This window comes from Tursiops truncatus, chromosome 20, assembly GCF_011762595.2.
Source record: "Tursiops truncatus isolate mTurTru1 chromosome 20, mTurTru1.mat.Y, whole genome shotgun sequence".
Taxonomy (NCBI): Eukaryota; Metazoa; Chordata; class Mammalia; order Artiodactyla; family Delphinidae; genus Tursiops; species Tursiops truncatus.
In genome coordinates this window covers 18,634,173-18,653,611 of record NC_047053.1, presented here as the reverse complement: position 1 = coordinate 18,653,611, position 19,439 = coordinate 18,634,173, and the positions used below count along the sequence as shown (strand labels likewise).

The 19,439-nt window shown below is 46.7% G+C and overlaps 1 protein-coding gene across 1 annotated transcript in view; it reads left to right on the top strand.

The window, feature by feature from the left end:
* Positions 1-19,439, top strand: part of ASIC2 (acid sensing ion channel subunit 2) — a 1,024,770-nt gene that overhangs the window by 695,002 nt on the left and 310,329 nt on the right. The gene's annotated exons all lie outside the window — the stretch shown is intronic.

Here is a 19,439-nt window from a genome sequence, read left to right as displayed (position 1 = left end):
GCCCTGCTACGGTTCTCCAAACCACGGTTACTGAAGGCAGGAAGCATCTGAGCTGGCTCAGCCCGTACCCCATCCCATCTGGTTTGGCTTCAGCTTCAAGACAAGGCAGAGAGAGGGTCAGCTTGGGGTGGCAGAAGACTTCTTCCCATGAGTGTTTTGCCAGGTCCCACTTCTCTACCGTCTGGGACCTCCAGGCTCCCAGTAACATGGTCTCCCTCTCCTCCCTCACTCACCTCCACATGGGAGAACACAGACATCTCCTCCCAGCTCTGCTCTCCTCCCCAGCATCTGCCCCGCTCCCCACTCAACTCAACGTGCACCATCGCTTTAGTTTTCTCTTTTCAATTTCCCATTCATTTCAGAGGTTCTGGAACCATTCCCCCAGGGTGCTAAAGTGCGATCTCTAAGCATTACAGCCCCACCAGACCCCATTCTCACGAAGTGGAGACACACACTGCTTTGAAGTTTGCTTTTCCCTACCGTTGGTGTTCACTCTCTTCCTGTCAAAAACAAATCCTAAAGCGTATTTATAGTTGCCAAGTGCTTTTCACACACGTCACATCATTTGATTCCCTCCACTGGCCCCGATGAACACAGGATGATGCCCATTTTAACAAGTGACGAAACCAGAGGGCAGGGAAAGAAAATAACGGCCACGTCACACGGATGAGTAAGTGGCAGGTCGAGATGTGGGAACCAAGTGTCGGGGAGGAAAGGAAGGATTTAATAAGATTCTCATCGAGCCTCAAAAAGGCCATCTACTGTTTTTGTTGGATTTTTTTAGTTGTTTGCTGTGCTGTGTATGGTGTGGCCTCTTCCTGTGAAGCCTCTTGCATTGAGCAATGCTTGCTTTCTGCATGCACATGCGTGCGTGCACACACACACACACACACACACACACACACACACACAGCCAAGAACTTGCCTAAGTGGCAGGTTCCTAAACAGCAGAGCTGGGAGGTTCTCCCAAGTCCTGTTTTTCTGCTCTACCATGAAGAGCTCAAAAGAGGATCCCAGAGGAGGTTCTGGGAATCCACCAGTTCCTGGAGATGGATTTCCCAGCACTAGTCACAGGATCTACTGTGTACTTTCTGAGCTTCACTGCAGCTGGGAGACGTGGAATTTCTCACACCCCTCCCTCCAACCTGCCTCCAGAGACAGACCGGGGTCTTTGCCTGGCATTGCCCTGCCTTGGTTTTACTTTTATTTTAAACTGTTTAAAAATTCATTTTATTGAAGTTTAGTTGATTTACAGTGTTGTGTTCATTTCTGCTGTTCAGCACAGTGACTCAGTTATACGTACATATAATATATTCTTTTTCATATTCTTTTCCACTATGGTTTATCACACTGAATATGGTTCCCTGTGCTATACAGTAGGACTTTGTTGTGTATCCATTGTGTACATAAGAGTTTGCATCTGCTAATCCCAAACTCCCAGTCCGTCCCTCCGCCGCCCCCCTCTCCTGCTTGGCAGCCACAAGTCTGTTCTCTACGTCTGTGAGTCTGTTTCTGTCTCTTAGGTCAGTTCATTTGTGTCATGTTTTAGATTCCACATGTAGGTGGTAGCACATGGCGCGTGTCTTTCTCTGTCTGACTTCCTTCGCTTAGTATGATCTCTAGGTGCATCCACGTTGCCACAGATTTCCCTGCCTTGCTTTTGACTGCTAAGGAACCAGAGCTCCCCACTCCCCAGCCTCCATCTGGCAGGAGAGCTGTCCTTAATGGAGGCCTTGCGCTGGCATTTCTATCTTCTCTTACACGGACTCTCTGTCGTCAGCATCCACACGTTGAGGCTAATTTTTCGGAAAGCAGAGTGTGGCGTGCATGCCTAGCGGCTCATTTTGCCAATGCTGCCGGGCTGCCTGTCTGAGCGCTTGGTTATTTGGCAGAAAAAGCAATTATGGAGCGTTGTGGGTGGGAGAAGATGCTGAAATTCTGCTCACTTTGGTCCAGCAGGGTGGTCCAGTCCAGATGTGCCTGCATGGTGGGCGTCCTCTTTTGCCCCCTGTAGGTTGCAGGGACTGAGCCTCCCATCAGCCGTCTCCAAGGTGCATGTCCTGGGGGTGCTGTCTCGCCTTGATTATGCGATCAGCAGGGGCTGGAAATAGTCCTGTTCTCATCAGCATCATTGTGCCGTCATTCCTGGTCCTGCATACAACCAGGACCTTGGTATTAGTAATCTAGACCTTCTTGGGAGACAGCACTGCAGAAATCTGATTAATTCAATTGGAATGTGGCTCATGGGGTTGACACTGAGGGAATCTGTGGACAGCCAGGTACATTTTCATGATGCCCGAGTACCCCCATGTCCCTTGTACATAATAATATGCTCCCAAGATGGATCACAGAAGAGACATAAAATCAATAACAACAACAATAGCAGTAATTGTACTCTAATGGAAAGAATATTGGCCTCAGTGCTGGGAAAACCTGAGCTGGAATGTAAGCTCTACCTCTTACTAAATGTGTGATCTTGGGCAAGTTGTGTGGCCCCTCTGCCTTCTGTTTCCTCAGCCGTAGCACGGGGTGATGATCCCTACAGTGCAGGATTTTTATGAGGAATAATTGCCATAACGCAAGTGACATGTCCAGCACATGCAGAGCATGTGCTGTGTTCAATTAAAGTGTCATCCTGTGAATTATGTCATCCGATACTCACAACAGCCCTAGGACGAGACAAAGCAGGCTGGAGTTTCTCCCATTTATAAAAAAGGAAGCCTCAGGGAGGTAAAGGGACTTGTCTGTGGTCACACAGAGCAAGTAAGGGAAGCACGAGGACTTGACATTGTCTATTCCTACCTCTGGATTCTTTCCAATTAAGTGACTCGGGCGCATCCATCATCTTCCCAAAGCATCTAGCTCATTCTCAAAGTGGATTCAGGTACCAGAGACATCCTCTGCTTTGAATACTTCCTGGCCCTCCATGTGTCAGGTCCCCCACTCCTGGGAAAGGAGGGCCTGTGGCAGACTCTTGCTGACCCTCCTGGAACCCTTCTCAGCAATTTGGGATCTTTGGCTGGAACACTTACTGGCCTGTGATATTTTGGTTCCTCTGGGGTCTTTTTGCATTTGCTCCAGTGTTTTATTCACCACCAGGGATGGTGGTTTTCATTTGGAAGCAGAGGGCCTTTATCATTGCCCCTCTGGTCCCCTTTCTACAACCCTGAAGAAGAAAAAGGTTGTGGGGTTGTGTCCAGATAGTTTAAGTCTAGGTGAGTGTTACCCAATCAGGTTCACCAGTGTTACAGAAAGAATATTTGTAAGAAAGAACCCCCAAAATTCATATTGTCAAAGCCCTTCTTTGATGGTACTTGAAGATGAGGCCTTTGTGGAGGATTATGTTTAGATAAGGTCATTAGGATGGAATGTGTGTCCTTATAAGAAAAGGAGACCAGAGCCTGCTCTCTCTGCCCCGTGAGGACACAGTGAGAAGGCAGCCGTCGGCAAGCCAGGAAGGGTACTCACCAGGACCCAATCATGCTGGCATCCTGTTCCACATTTCTAGTCCTCAGAACTGTGAGAAGTGTATGTCTTGGTTTTTAAAACCAAGCGTCCTATGGTATTTTATTACAGCAACCCAAGCCGACTAAGATAGAAATTGGCACCAAGAAGTGGGGTGCTATTGTAACAAATACCTAAAAACATTGAAGTGGCTTTGGAACTGGGTAAGTGGCAAGGAGAGTTTTGAGGTATGCTCTCAAAAGAAAAAGCCAAGATTACTGTGAGCCAAGATTACCTTTGACTTCAAAGGTGATTCTGATGAGGGCTCAGAAAGAAAAGAGGAGAGCTGGAGAGAAAGCTTCCACCTTCTTGGAGAATACACAAATACTCATAAACAAAATACTGGTAGACATGTGGACAGTCAAGGCCATTCTCGTGAAGTCTCAGACAGGAATGAGGAGTGTGCTGTTGGACCACGGAGAGAAGGTGATCCTTGTTACAGAGTGGCAAAGAACTTGGCTGAATTGTGTTCATGTTCTAGTGTTTCGTGGAAAGTAGAACTTGTGGGCTATGAAACTGGAGAGTTAGCTGAGGAGATTTCTAAGCAGAGTATTGAAGGAGCGGCTTAGTTCCTCCTTACTGTTTATAGTACAATGTGAGAAGAGAGACACAAGTTGAAGGAGGAATTGTTAAACAAAAAAGAACCGGAACTTAAAGATTTGGAGAATTCTCAGCCTACCCATAGTGCAAAAAAATGAGAAGTCATGTTCAGGAGAGAGGACTAAGAATGGGGCCAAACAGCCATTTGACAAGATTAGTATGGACGTGAACCAAGAACTTAATCGGCCACCCCAGCAGAAGCACCGCCAGGTTGACTGGAGGGGGTAGAAATGAGAAGAAATGAAGGAAAACTATCTGGCTTCTTAACTCTTTTAGGACCAGACCGTAGAGCCATTTAGCAGCAGATGTGTATTATTCTTCAAGACAAGGGAAGGAGGACCCCAAAGCCCATTCAGAGATCATCAGGCCTGCCTCCTGAGTCTCAAATGGGGGTGAAGGGGATGGAGGGAGCGCACTGCCTTGCTTTCAGTCGGGCAGACTGGCTGCCCAGGACCTTAAGAGAAGAACCCACACCCTCGGGTCTTCGTGTATAGTCCCAACCTGGCAGAGCCACAGGGGCTGGACCACCATCCCAGTGGGTCTGAAAAGCAGGACCCCTGCCCTAATGGGTCTGGAAGGCAGAGCATTGAGCCAGAGGGCGTTATTCTCAAGCCTTAAGATCTAATGGTATTTGCCTTGCTATGTTTCGAACTTGCTTGGACCCATCACCTCTTTCTTCTCTCTGATTTCTCCGTTTTGGAACAGGAATGTCTATCCTATGCCTGCCCACCCTTGTATTTTGGAAGCACATATCTTATCAGAATTCACACGTTCATAGCTGGGGAGGAATTTTACCTCAGGATGAAAAGGACGTTTAGGTGATATTTAGATTAGACTCCACATTTGAGGCAGGAATGAGTTAAGACTTTTGGGGGCTGTTGGAATGGAATGAATGTATTTTCCTCGTGGGAAGGACGTGAATTGGGGGAAGTCAGAGGTGGAATATTATGGACTGACTATGTCCCCCCAAAATTTATGTACCTTAACCCCCAAGGTGTTTGGAGGTGGGGCCTTTGGGAGGGGTAGTAGGTTTAGACAAAGTGATGAGTGGGGGGCCACCATGATGGGATTAATGTCCTTATAAGAAGAGGAAGAGACCAGAACTCACTCTGTCTCCATCATATGAGGACAGCTAGAAGGCAGCCGTCTGCAAGCCAGGAAGAGAGCCCTCATCAGGAACCAAATCTGCCAGCGTATTGATCTTAGACTTCACAACTTTCAGAACTGTGAGAAATAAATGCTGTTTATTTATATAGACCACCCAATCTATGATGTTTTGTTATAGCAACCTGAGCTGCTAAGATGACCAGAAAGAACATTGCCTTCCCAGATTGTCCGGTGCCTCATAGCCAGTTCTGTACCCAAGACCTCCTGTGGAAATTTTGTGCCATGGCAGAGGATCCAGAGCTAAGATGGAGGAAATAGAGGGCAGAGGAAGAAACCAGGAGAAGCCCAAGAAGAAGCTCTATCACCAGTGAGGAAAAGTAAAGACGGTGGCAAAAAAAAAAAGCAACATCTGAATAAAGGGGCATGATGAACCCTTAAATGGGGGAGGAATCAAGAGATGAAAGGTGCCAAGGGTCAACTGCAAGATGGAAAGTAGGCAGTGATGAAGTGATGGACAAGCAGCTTAGGACCAAGGCTGTGAAAAGCACGCTCCTGATTTGCTCTGATTATCTAATGCTGTGTGACAAATTGCCCCATAACCTAGTGGGCATAAAACAACCTTATGCTTTTGGATCTGGGAGGTTGGGAATTCAAACAGGGCACAGCAGGAAAGGCTTGTCTCTGATCCTTGATGTCTGGGCCGTCAGTTGGAAGCCTCCAGGGCTTCAGAATCATCTGAAGGTTCATTCACTGTGGTTGGTGCTGGGAAGACTCAAACAGCTGGCAGCAGCTAGGGCTTTGTGGGCATCTCTTTCCATTTCTGTGTGGCCTCTTTGTGTTGTCTCTCCAACATGGCAGCTTTAGGGTAGCCAGCCTTCTTACATGCTGGCTCAGGGCCCCCAAAGTCCATGTTGACACCAGGTGGAAACCATATCACTTTTTATGACCTAGGCTCAGATACCTTGTGATGTGCTACCACCATGTCCTACTAATCAAGGCAGTTTCAAGACTCCACCAGGTTCAAAAAGAGGGAACAAAGAAGATCTCACTCCTTGATGGAGGAGAGTCAATGCATGTCACATTGTGAGAAGAGCATCTGGAATAGGATACATATCTCTGAGGCCATCTCAGAGGATACAATCAGCCACCCTGTTCAACGTCCCTTCTCTATGGTACCTTATGCTACAATGGTCAGTTTGGGTGAAAACATAAAAGCACAGACACTGGGTGTCCCCTTGAAATGATGGAGCTAGAAGAAAGAATACCCAATGATTAGATGAAGGGGTACTTGGCATATTCCTTTGGAGAAGAATGAAGCAATTTCCAGGGCTCTAGCTATAGTGGATGGGAGTTCTGCACTCTTCTATCTCAGCTATGTTATTGTTTTGTTTTGTGGTGGTGAGCAATGCTAGTAGTCTCATCTTTGTCAATTTCCCTTCATTTTTGGTAAAGATCTTCCTGAAAACAGCCCACGTCAGTGATGCTGAGAAAAACCAAAGGAAGGCTCTGATTTTGCTCACAGCTGAGTCAGAGACAAGGGGGAGCAGGGTCCCCTGATGACAGGCATGAAGGAGAGCAAGTATCAGCCTGAACCCCCTGAAGGGGTGGCACACTCAGGGCAGCCAAGGTGCAGTTGCTTCTCCCACCCTAACTCTCTCTGGAAAGCTTGTCCCAGCTCAGCCCTGGAGCATGTTGTATTTTGCTTCGGTAAGATTCTTTTACAGAGAGAGGCAGTGGAAGGATCAAAGTGGGAGAACCTCAAGGGAGAAGTGAAATGCCAGAGGGGTAGTGCCACCAGCACTTGAACAAATGTGCTCTTCATACCAGCATATTCCTCAAGGGACTTTGTAAAGTTTATCCTGTTTATTATGCACTTTCACCCTCTGTACATCTTCCCCACCATGCTCTTCACACCTGCCTTTGAGCCTCTGGCATCCTTGCTGCTCAACAGAACTGAAGAATGTATCTCCTAATATGTAGAATTCCCTGAAGGAAACTCCAGCATGAAGGAACACACAGACTCACTACAAAATAGCAAAAGGTCTCTTTTCACACTCCATTACCATGTAAAGATGCTAAATCAGAAGGGCCTGGTGGAGACCCTAAGGCCATCTGAGTTCTAGTATTTCCCATAGCATCCAGTACACAGGACATGCACAATGTTGGCTAAATTGTGTACGCACGGCAAATAATTAGTCCATAAAACACTGAAAGTGAACATATTTGCCCCCCACAGCATTTGCCACCTAACTAAGAGTATGCTAATTGCAAACATTTTTCATTATTATTCATTAATGTAGTGTACAAGGTTCTCAAGGACTTACAGCCCAATTGCATTCTTGTCCTGTGCTGATAGAAGTATTATAGTTGGACCTTGAAAATTACATTCCATTTTTAATTTGTCCTCCATTTATTCACTCAAAAAGATTTGCATTGATTATTGCACTGAAGTTAAACAGATAAGAGTCGTTGCCCTCAAGGAACTCATGTTCCCAGTGGGAAAGCAATGAAATGAGACATTTTAATGGGTGTTACCAGGGAGAAAACTGGGAGCTATGAGAGCATATGATAGGCTCCCTGATCTAGATTTGAGGGAAGAAGAATCAAAGAAGACTTCCTGGAGGTGATGCCTGAGTTTTGAGTCACGAATAAGAGTTGGCCATGAGAATATGAAAGGAGAAGGAAGGGGAGAACATTGTACAGGTAGCGAGGCATGGGAGAGTATGGTATGTCCAAAAAAGCGAGAAGAACTTAGAGTATCTGGAGAGGATGTGGGGGAGGGAATGCAAGGGGAAGGAGATGAGGCTGGAAAGAAAGGGATAGTTGACGAGCCTTAAATCTGTACTGAAAAATTTGGTCTTTCTCCAGAATTATAGTCATGAAACTAGCTTAAAACTTGGGATTTCATTCAGGTAAAGTCAGTGAGTTGACAGTCACTAAGGTAACCTCTATGAGTAAATGATGAAGTTGTTCTTCAAGTCAAGAGCAGAGCTCAGCTGCTGGCCTTTGACATCCCCCATACCATCACAGGAGAGTCGATGAGCAAGAAGCTGACAGTATCTGCTCTTGGATCAGCCTTGCCAACCTAGTGATTGACCTTGACCTCTGGCCCCACCTGCCTGCTCCAACCTGCCTTAGATCACCAACCTGAACCTGACCTGTGGTCTCTCTACCTACTCCCTCCTGCTCAGCTTGACAGTTGTTTGGGGCCCCTCTAGGTGAGGCCTACCATGTCACCGCCCTTGTTCCCAAGATTCAGCCCCAGTTAAACCTTAAATCAAGAATATTTTTTCTTCTTCCCATTCTAATGTGTTACTATACTTGCTATCTGTTGACTGCTGATTAGATATCTTGGAATTATGGGGAATTAAAGATAAAAGACTTTTTAGGGATCACTATACCCAAACCCTTCTTTGTAGCTAATGCCAGGAAAGAGAAGTGACTTCCACAGGAATAAAGATTCATTTGAGGGTCTTCTGACTCTCACACCAGTGAGCATCTCAGGGATGGCCTCTGATAAAAGGAACTGACAAGCTGGTAAACACAGTGAGTATCAGAGCTCAAGACCTGAACTTGCAAATTTTTTAGACAACGCCCCAGAACTCCGTAATGGATTGAATCTTGGAAAGTGAGATTTATTCGTTCATTGAACAAACACTAGCTGAGTACCTACTCAGCGTCAGGTTTCACAGGAGACACGAGGGCGTCAATAGAAAACAAGACCCCATTCCCACCCTAGGAGTCTCTATCCTAGTGTTGAAGGAGGATAATAAACAATAATTATGCAGTGTGAAAAGAGCTCCTATAAGAGAGAATCTCTAAGTGCTGAGAGAGCACAGAGGTGACCTCAGAGTGTCAGGGACATACCCACACTGGATCTTGAAGAATGAGTGGGAATTAGGACAAGTGGGGTGAACAAAAGTGGAGGGATCCATATGTACGAAGTTGGAGATATCCAAGCATGTTCAAGAAACATCATGGTCACAAGGAAGCAGAGGAGTGATGACAAAGGAGGTGGCGTGATGCTGCATTGAGGAAGGGCCTCATATCCATGCTCAGAGGGGAGGAGGATGGCCTGGCCACATGTGGGTTCTAGGAAGATAAGACTAGATGTTTGACTGGGGAGCTGGGCTGGAGGCAGAATAACTTGTATGAGGGCTGTAATGGTATTTAGACACTATAACAAGGGAATCTTTATGGCTAAGCCATTGATGGTTTTCTGAAAACTGACATTACTTCTATATAGACACCAAGAAAAATTAGTGGAATCATAGGATTTGGTCTGGGAGTCTCATTTTGACCTATTTTTGAGTCATCAAAAAGGTTATGTCATTTCTGTAAACGAAGCAGAGAATCATAAATCATTAAGTCCAATCCCTCCTTTATCAGAATGGGAAACTGAGGCCCAGTGAGAATTGACTTGGCCAAGGTCACTCAGTTATGTTAACTGGCCTCTAAATAGCCCTTCTGACTTGCATCAGAGAAGCAATATGGTAATGCAGAAAAAGCACTGTCCATTCTTATGGACTGAATGTTTGTGTCCCCCACCCCAAGATGCATATATCGAAGCCCTAGCCCCCAGTGTTATGGTATTTGGAGATGGGCCTTTGGCCGGTAATTTGGGTTAGATGAGGTCATGAGGGTGGGGTTCTCATGATAGGATTAGTGCCCTTATATGAAGAGACACAGGAGACCCCACTCCGTCTCCATGTCCATGCACTGAGGAGAGGTCATGTGAGGACACAGAGAGAAGGTGGCCAGCGTCTGCAAGCAGGAAGAGACCCCCACCAGGAATCAAATCTGCTGGGACCTTGATCTTGGAATCCCCAGACTGCAAAAGTGTAAGAACAAATGTCAGCTGTTTAAGCCGCCCAATCTATGGTATTTTGTTAGGGCAGCCCACACAGAATAAGACACTCATGTTTACAGTGTGTTTTTCAACAAGTCACTGTCCTTCTCAGGGCCTCAGTTTCCCTACATGTCAAATGAGAGTTCTGCACCCAAAAGATCTCTGCAGCTACTTCCAGCTCTGAGATGTGATGTAACTGCTATCCAGCAAAGAAAGAGGCAGCTACCCAGACTGTCTCCAGCCACTGGCTAAGGGAGGCTGATGTCGGGTGGTGCCGAAGCCCATGTGGCTGCCCCAAAAGAGTGAGAGAAGGGGCGGAGTGGCATTAGCATTCCCCCAACACGTGCCCAGAAGCTTGGAGGGCTCAGATGGGAAGCAAACTCTCTGACATGTACAAAGCCATAGATCACCTTCCACAGCAGCAGCCACTGCTCCCCTGTTGCCGTGGCAACTTTTCTCTAGATTCTTCTCATTTCCCAACACTCAGCCCCAGGAGCAGGGCCCAAGTGACCTACAAGTGGAGACCAGACAGACCCAGGGTGGGGGCAGGTGGCGTGACACACACGGGCATGGGTGGTTCGTGGTAAAGGCCTCACAGCTTGGAATGCAGGGCTGGGATTTTTGACCCAAGTGTGTCCAGCTGCTGCCATCCTTCATCTGCAAACACTGCCTCACAGCACAGCTTGGAAAGGGGTGGGGAGCAGAGAGGAGGATTTTGTACATTATAAGTTACCCCACTTTTTTCCTTGAGCACTTATTTATGGCAGCCAATGGAAAGGTCACTGCCTTTGACTCCACAATGAACTTGCGTGTGAACTTGGGCAGGTCACTTCATCTTTTTAGGCTGTGCTTTCCTTAACTATAAAATGAGCATTACAATTCAGGAGCCTGGATGCAGGCTCTCTTCTGCCCCTCCCCCTGTCTGAGGCTCTAAGGGTGAGTCCCTTGAGATATTTGAAGGATCTCTGCTTGGGAAATGACAGAGTCTCTTGAAATGCAAAGGTTTACCAGTGATCTTTTTTTTCCCCTCCCCATCATTATTGGTGCATTTAAGAGCTGATTTTCTGAGGATTTCTTCCTTTATAGGGAAAAATGCTTTAGGGACCAATATGTTAGGCAACTGCCCATTTTAAATCAAGAGGAAATGGAAGGAAAGCATCTCTGAAATTATCAAAGTCATTAGGGGAATAGGATTTTTCTTGTCAGACTTCAATTTACACACAGATACGGTTTTAGGAAGACATCTATTTAGGTAAGGTAGGCAATTCCGACACTGATATGTCACCCCCTTGGGAGAATATCAAGCCAGTTCCTCCCGCCACCACCTCCCTCCCTCCCTTCCTTAATTTATTCAGTAGATACTCAGACAGTGCCAACTCTGGTGACTGTTATTCAAATGCGTTTAAGGGGAGCCTGCTCTGTGTCAGGCACAATGAATGCTAGGGATGCGGTGATAACAGGCAAGGTCCCTGTCCCAGAGGAGCACAAAGATCCAGTGGAGACAGACATGGGATAGGGCCCTCCCATCTGTCATCTTTTCAGCCTTCCAACAACCCCAAGAGGAGTGTTAGCATTGCCATTTCAGAGGGAAGAACTACACTCCCAAGATCAAGTGCTTTCTTACCTGCAATGTCTATGCTTGATGCCCAAAACTCGGCCTGTGTGCACCAAGTGCTGAATTGAATCTCGGAGACAAGGTTTCGGGTGAAATAGAAAAGAATAGCATTATTGCTTTGCGAGGCAAAGGGGGACACAGCAGGCTAATGCCCTCAAAACTGTGTGTCTCACCCTGGGAGGATTTGGTGAGGAGTTTTATAGCAATGGTTCAAGGGCAGGGGCGGGGCGGGGGGTGGTGCTGATAAGGATCAAGGTGTGTGCAGGGCTCCTTTAATCTGGCCTCCGGTGGACTCCTCATAATGAGCTTCTCTGGTTCCTTTAATCTGGCCTCAGGTTGTCCCTTGATGAGCTTCTTGATGTTATCAAACTGTGATCTTCTCCGGAATGAAGAATGCTAACATCTTCCATTTTGGGGGAGTGAGAGTTTAGTTCTGCAAAGAGCTCAAAGGTGTGTATCCCTTGAGGTGGAACCAGGACCCTGCCCCAAGTTTGCACTATTGTTTCTTAGCTGCTCCTCCCTTGTCTCTGCAACCCCTCCGTTCCCTGATTAGCAACTGTTCAAATCTGCCCTTTGGAACTCAGTGAAGGTCATGGAGGCTGGGGTCTATTCCCTACAAACAAGAAATGGGGGACAGAAAGGTTTCCATGCCCAGGAGCCCCACAGGGTCGCACTCAGTTTCATGCTTGACCTGAGTTGACCCCTGGCCTTCCTCCTCCAGGCCATATTCTCCCACATCACCCCAAGCTTGCCCCATAGCCCTGTCCCTCTGGTGTCCAGCTGGCATAATCTAGACACCCTTCCAGCTCCTGCCTTGTTTTCCTCTCCACCTGATCACATGACATGTCAGAGCCTATTTGCTCATCCATAGCTCCCATCACCAATATCTTTAACTACAGGTCCCTGGACCACTAGAGCATTTACAGGTAGACTACGGAGGATTCAAGAATCCTTGTCATTTCATGCAAAACTTTGATTGAATGGGAAGATGTGCATTTTGAGAGGAGAGAGGTAGATCCTTCATCAGTTTCTCCAAGGCATCCGGAGCCTATACAAGGTTGAGAATCTACTAGGCTTGTCCTCCACAGTAGCTGTTCCTATCTCCTAGTGCTTCTTCCACAGAGCCTGGCACTCAGCCTATGTGTGGGAAAAAAAGAGTGGAAGAAAAGATAAGTGTTCACCACTCTCAACTAGTTCTACTCTGTGGAATATAACACATAACAGATCTACAGCCAACCCCCAAACCCTGCTCTTCATGAGATTTCTTTGGAAGAGGAAGAGGAGAAGTAATTGGAGAGACCATAGAGCCAGGTGAAGGTCAAGGAGAAGACTCAAATAGACGTAGACCCTCTGGAGATGCCAGCCACACAGAGGAAAGCTGAGGGGCCAGGAGTGAGGAGGGAAGGAATATAATCCCTTTAGCAAGGTCACAATTCAATCAGCTTATCGGCATATACCTTCAAGCACCTTCTATTGTCCAGAAACTGTTCCAGACACCTTATTTTGCAAGTCACAGGTTGCAGGGACACTGGGGTGATGGAAAGGGCCCCGGATCGGGGGAATGGAGACTTGCCATCTGGACTAGATTCTGCTACTCATCAACAGTACACCCTTGGGTGAGACTCTTTGAACCTCAGTTACTTCACCTGTAAAATGGGAGCATCATCCTGGACCCGCTTGCACAGTGGTTGCCATGAGGCTCAGAGACGATATTATGTCTGCATGAATATTATTACAAACAGGGCAGTTACCACCAGCAGAGGTCCTACTGACAGATTCCAACAACTGAAAACCAGACTTCTGAAGCTCTTGTTAATGTCTCCCACCTCTGTGTGCCAACGGAACTGACCTGAGGTTACAGATGCAGAAAGCTAGTTGCTTACGACTTCCCCACGGGTCACCGTCAGGTCCACCCTGTACAAGTCCCTGTCCTCGCCCTGCTCCAGCTGGTTCTCAGTGATCTCAGCTTTCCCACCCAGGACCTTTGTGTCGCACTTTACACCATTCCTCTCTCTCTCTCACCACCATCCCCCGCTCCACCCCCATAGGGGCTTCCCATTTGCTCTCTCAGCCCAATTCTCATAATGCCGTGGTTCATCTCAGTGTAGATAGTCTGTACCTCTCCTTGCAGATTCCGTTTATCCTCCTTTCCAGGCTGAAGCCTCCTTATCTATACGTGCCTCCCAGGCTTTTCCAGATTTTTGCCACAGCTAGTGAGCATGAGACCATAGCCATCCCTCCTAAGCCTGCGGGGCTGAGGACAAACAAGCATCCCAGGTGTCCTTGTGCAAGCAGACTCAGGTGAGAGATCGGAAGGTACTCTGAAACCCTTAAGGAGGTCTGCACACCCAGGACGTTGCTGCTGTTCTTTTGCTGGGCTTCGGGCAGTGTGGGGACTGAGGGAGGTATCTATAGCGAGAGGCGTGAGCTGAGCTGAGTTGGCTGAAAGCGAAGGAATTCCTCTTTCCTCCCTTGCCCGGGAGACAGGTTCTGCTTAGGCTTCCGTCAGGCCACAGGTGATAAATATATTTATGCACAAGAGCAACAAGCAACAATATATCTTCTGTATGGGAGGCAGTTTCCTTTTATTTCAACCACACGAAATGGGGCCCAACCAGTGAGCTGGTTAAGAAAAGAGATCAACGCAGAATTGTAAAATGGCCGAGGCTAAAAGCTCCAGTTAATAAAACCTGAAAAATAAAATCCCTAAGAGCGGAGTACCTCCTTGTGCTTTGACAAAGGAAATTACATGTTAGAAGATTGGGAAAAGCAGACAAGGAAAGTGCTTATGGTCTGTTATCTGGGGGGTGAAAGGGTGGGCTACACAAGAGGCAAAGGGTGTGCTGGGAAAAGCCGGAGCTCATTCAGGGAGACAGTGGTGTATGTTGTCATTCATTCCACATACACTTATTGAGCATCTGCTGGGGGCCAGGTGATCGCTGTCTTGCCCAAACGAGACGGGTCCAGTTTCAGCACCATTCCCCGTGGCACTGTTTGCAAACATTCAGTTATTCAAATTCTACCTACATGATTGTTACCATTCCTGCAGGCTGGTTGTTCTAGTATTTGTTCAGCCATTTAATTTAAATTGACTTACTTTTTAAATGTAAATAGCAACCTGAGTCTTATCCATGAAATCACAAATTTGAAGTATGGGCTCCATTTTCTCTAGTATATATTAAAATAAATACATAATCATAGACCCATGCTTGTCTGAGTTCATACTTTCTAAAAGTGTCTTGTGTACTATCTGTGACACATAAACCGCACGTTGGGAAATGCTCCTGTGTGGGAGGGAAGTGTCCGTTAGGAGTAAGTTTGGCATCATATGATGGAAAAACCAAATAACTGGCTTAAGCAAGATAAAACGTTATTTTTATCTAACATAAAAGAAGTTGAGATAGACAATCCTAAGTCTGATGTGGTTGCTCCAGGGTTTTTAAAGACCCAGATTCCTATTTTTTAGCAACACTATCCAGGACTGTTCTTCTATTCTCGAAGTCACTTCATGGCCCAAGATGGCTGCTGCTCCACCTCCCATCACATCTGTATTCTGGGAGACAGTAAAAATGAAAGGAAGGCAAAAAGTTGTCCTACCCCCTTAAGTTAGTTCTCTTTAAGGAGATTTTCTACAGGTTCCCGCAATGATTTCTCTTACATCTTTTTGGCTAGAACTTTTGTCAGATGGCGGCTATACCTCAGGACTGCAGGGGAGCAGTGTTTGGTGCATGGGTGAGAGTCAAGTTCTAGGCTCTCTTGAGCCCTGAGCCTCCCTACTTGGTCTCTACTGCTTGTCTGAACTTCTGCCCTAGTTCTGCCCTTGACTTTTAGCTACCTCCACCAGAACTAGGGCTTAGCCTTGAAAAATAGACTAGGTAAGTGGCAGTGGTATGACACCGATGCTTTGTTTTCATCTGACTTTCTTCTAAAATGGGATCCTGATTCAGGAACTCTTTTCATCGACTTGGGTGTACCTCCTTGACCTAAAACCTGAACCCTACCTGATACAAAGAATCGGTACTGCCTAGAAACCCCTTCCAACTTACGTACACTCCAATCCCAGACTCCTCAGTTCGGATTAATTTCAGTTAATTAATTTCAGTTCGGATCAGCTTGGAGTTAGCTTTGCTCCCTGCCCTGCCCTTGGCATCGCGTGAATTCGATTCAGTCCTCTCTGGCTGGCCCACCTGCTCTCCTCTTGCTGTTGAGCTTGCCAGGTGGCAAGGGCAATACTGGTCAAATATACCCTGATCACATCTCTCTTCCCAATGTGGCTTCTAGGCGTTCCAGACTTTCTTCTTCTTCCACTGCTGCTGTTAGGTATTTTCCCTCAAGACACTTTTGCCTCTCCTACTGGTTCACATTGTTCTGTTTTGGAAAAGAAAATACGGAGTTCTCTGACTCTGACTGCAGTTGCTTCCTGTTCAGTATTCATTGTTTTCTATTCCTGTAAAATGAATGATCTTCAGTAAGTGCACTTATCTCCAAGTATGAACCTTTTCTATTAATGGCTTCTACAAAAATCCCTGCGCAATAACATGTAACATTGTTATACAGTAATTAGAGATTAGTTAATATTTAGCCTTTCATTTTATAATGAGCTTCACTGTCATGGAAAAAAACATAATTGCCAAGCTTATGTATTACTCACCCATCATGTTCTCTTTCAGATCTCAATACCTAGCACTTCAAGAGCATCCAACAAATGTTTACCCAAAGAAAGAATAAATAAATGAATGAGTGCCTGATAACATTTGTTCTCATTTGTTCATACCCCAAGGGACTGTAAGTTCATAGCTCATGATGACTAGGTACAAGTTACCATTCATCTTCTAAAGTAGAGTTTTAGGGAGCTTCCCTGGTGGCGCAGTGGTTGAGAGTCTGCCTGCCGATGCAGGGGACGCGGGTTGGTGCCCCAGTCCGGGAAGATACCACATGCCACGGAGCGGCTGGGCCCGTGAGCCATGGCCACTGAGCCTGCGTGTCTGGAGCCTGTGCTCCACAACAGGAGAGGCCACAACAGTGAGAGGCCTGCGTACCGCAAAAAAACAAACAAACAAAAAAAAACAAAGTAGAGTTTTAGGATCTAGAACAAGGGATCAGCAAACTTTTCCTGTAAAAGTCCAGGTAATAAATATTTTAGACCCTGTGCGCCATATGGTCCCTGCTGCAACTACTCAAGCTGCCCTTGGAGCACAAAAGCAGCCAAAGACAGAATGTAAACAGATGGACATGGCTGTGTTCCAATAAAGCTTTTCACACATTACAAAATATTATTCCATTATTCTGCTTCTGTAAACCCCATTCGTAGCTCCCGGGCTATATAAAAGCAGCGTAGTTTGCCAGCCCCAGATCTAGAATACAATTGTCGAGGTTTAGTGTGCATAAGGACTACCTGGGATACTTTTTTTCTTTTTTAACATCTTTCTTGGAGTATAATTGCTTTACAATGGTGTGTTAGTTTCTGCTGTATAACAAAGTGAATCAGCTATACATAAACATATATCTCCATATCTCCTCCCTCTTGCGTCTCCCTCCCATCCTCCCTAACCCACCCCTCTAGGTGGACACAAAGCACCGAGCTGATCTCCCTGTGCTATGCGGCTGCTTCCCACTAGCTATCTATTTTACATTTGGTAGTGTATATATGTCCATGCCACTCTCTCACTTCGTCCCAGCTTACCCTTCCCCCTCCCCGTGTCCTCAAGTCCATTCTCTAGTAGGTCTGCGTCTTTATTCCTGTCCTGCCCCTAGGTTCTTCAGAACCATTTTTTTTTTCTAGATTCCATATATATGTGTTAGCATACGGTATTTGTTTTTCTCTTTCTGACTTACTTCCGATTGCCAGACTCTGCAGCCCAGGAATCCATTTTAGTCGAGATGGATAGAAACCTGCATTTTTAGAAAGCCAGTGATTCTGGTGCAAGCAGTCCTAAGATCATACTATGAGAAAATCAATCATGTTAATTAAGGCAGTTTACGCAGCCGAAACAAATGGACCCCCAAATTTTAATGGCTTAATACAATAGAAGTTTATTACATAGAGTTCTGGATAGCTATTCAACTCATGGGTGCCTCTCCTGCACACATATATTCAGGGCCCCGGGTTCTCATGGGTTCCAAAGTCACCCTGGTAGTTGACAGCCGTAAGTAGGGGGCAGAATAAACATTACGAGCAGAGCCTGTGGGAGGTTTACAGCGGGCTGGCCTGGAAGCGGTGTGCATCACTCTCCACCTCTCTGCAGAGAAGTTGGTGAATGGCCTTAGCCGGCTAGAAGGAAGGTAGGAGAGGTGGTCCAGCTGGAGGCCCAGGAAGAAGAGAACGTGGATTGTGATACCTGGCTGGTATTGCCCCCTCCCCTGAGCTAAAGGAAGTAACCAACTGCTGAAGGTCTATCCATGCAAATTGAAGCCTTGGGCAACAGAAGTCTTCGGTTTCAGACCCTGCTCAGCTATTTCCAAATCATGGGAACTTGGGCCTCAGCCTCCTAATCCCCAAAACCAGAATAACCACTCCTGTCCCCCCTCCCTCACTAAAGCGTGAAGCTCAAGTGACCCTGTGCACATGTGGAGTGGGAGGAGCCCAGCTCTGATTGTGGGGACTGGTAGGGGGTCTTCCCAAGGAGGCTGGGGATGGGGTGCCTCTCTTCATTCACTCTACACAGTGGTTCTCCTGGGGCAGTTCCCAGGTTAGCAGTAACAGCATCACCTGGGAACTTGTTAGAAATGCAAGTTCTCAGGCCCCACCCCAAACCAATGAAACCCTGGGGGTGTATAGCTTTGCTTCCACCATTTGTCCTAGGATTCTATCCGTCCGTTTTTTTGTTTTAGTTTCTTTAAAAATTTTTTTTTCTTAATAATTATTTTTTATTTTAATAACTTTATTTTATCTTACTTTATTTTATTTTATCTTCTTTCTTTCTTTCTTTCTTTCTTTCCTTCCTTCCCTCCTTCCTTCCTTCCTTCCTCCCTCCCTCCCTTCTTCCTGCAATCGTGTCTTAACGAACCCTCCCAGCGATCCTGATGCGCACTCAGATTTACAATCACTGCTCCAGACTCTCCCTAACACTGTTCGGGAGAGTTCCCTCCTGGAAGGTAAAGGAAAAGAAAGCCCTCTTTCCTTGTCACAGAGGCTGAGACCCCCTGGAGACTCTTGCTCTGTGGCAAGCGTCATGCAACAGCAGCAATGAGCCACAGAGACACACCGCAGGTATCCCCTCGGATCCCGGGCTGCATCAAGCCCTCTGCAGTGGCTGAAGAATAGCGCATTTTCCAAAAACCTAATTACATAATGAGGTCTTAGTGCCTGTGGCGCTTCTTCCAAATTGTGCAGCCAGGTGCTGGCTCTGAGAGCAACGGGTTTGAATACTGTTAAGACAAGAGGTAAGCGCACTCTGTAGCCAAAAGCACTGTCTGCAGAGGTGGCCTTTTGAGCTGCCCTCCCACCCCAGCCGAGCAGCACACAGCAGATCCTAATTACGGTGGAGACCAGCCAGGAGCCTAGGAATGCAGACCATGGCCACATCATCAGGGATGCCCTGGCGTTTCTGGTCCCCATATCTGCCCAGCATGGGTGCCTTTCCTCCTCCACAGCCTCGGAATCTAGAGGTGATACAGGAATGGGAAGGACCCGGACCAAGTATCTGAAGTCTGGCCTGGCTGCTGACCAGCTGAACAAACTTTCTTGAGCTGCTAAATTTTCTTGAGCCTTTTCTGAAAAAATGGAAGGATGATCCTTGCCTCATAGGGCTGTCCTGAAGATGC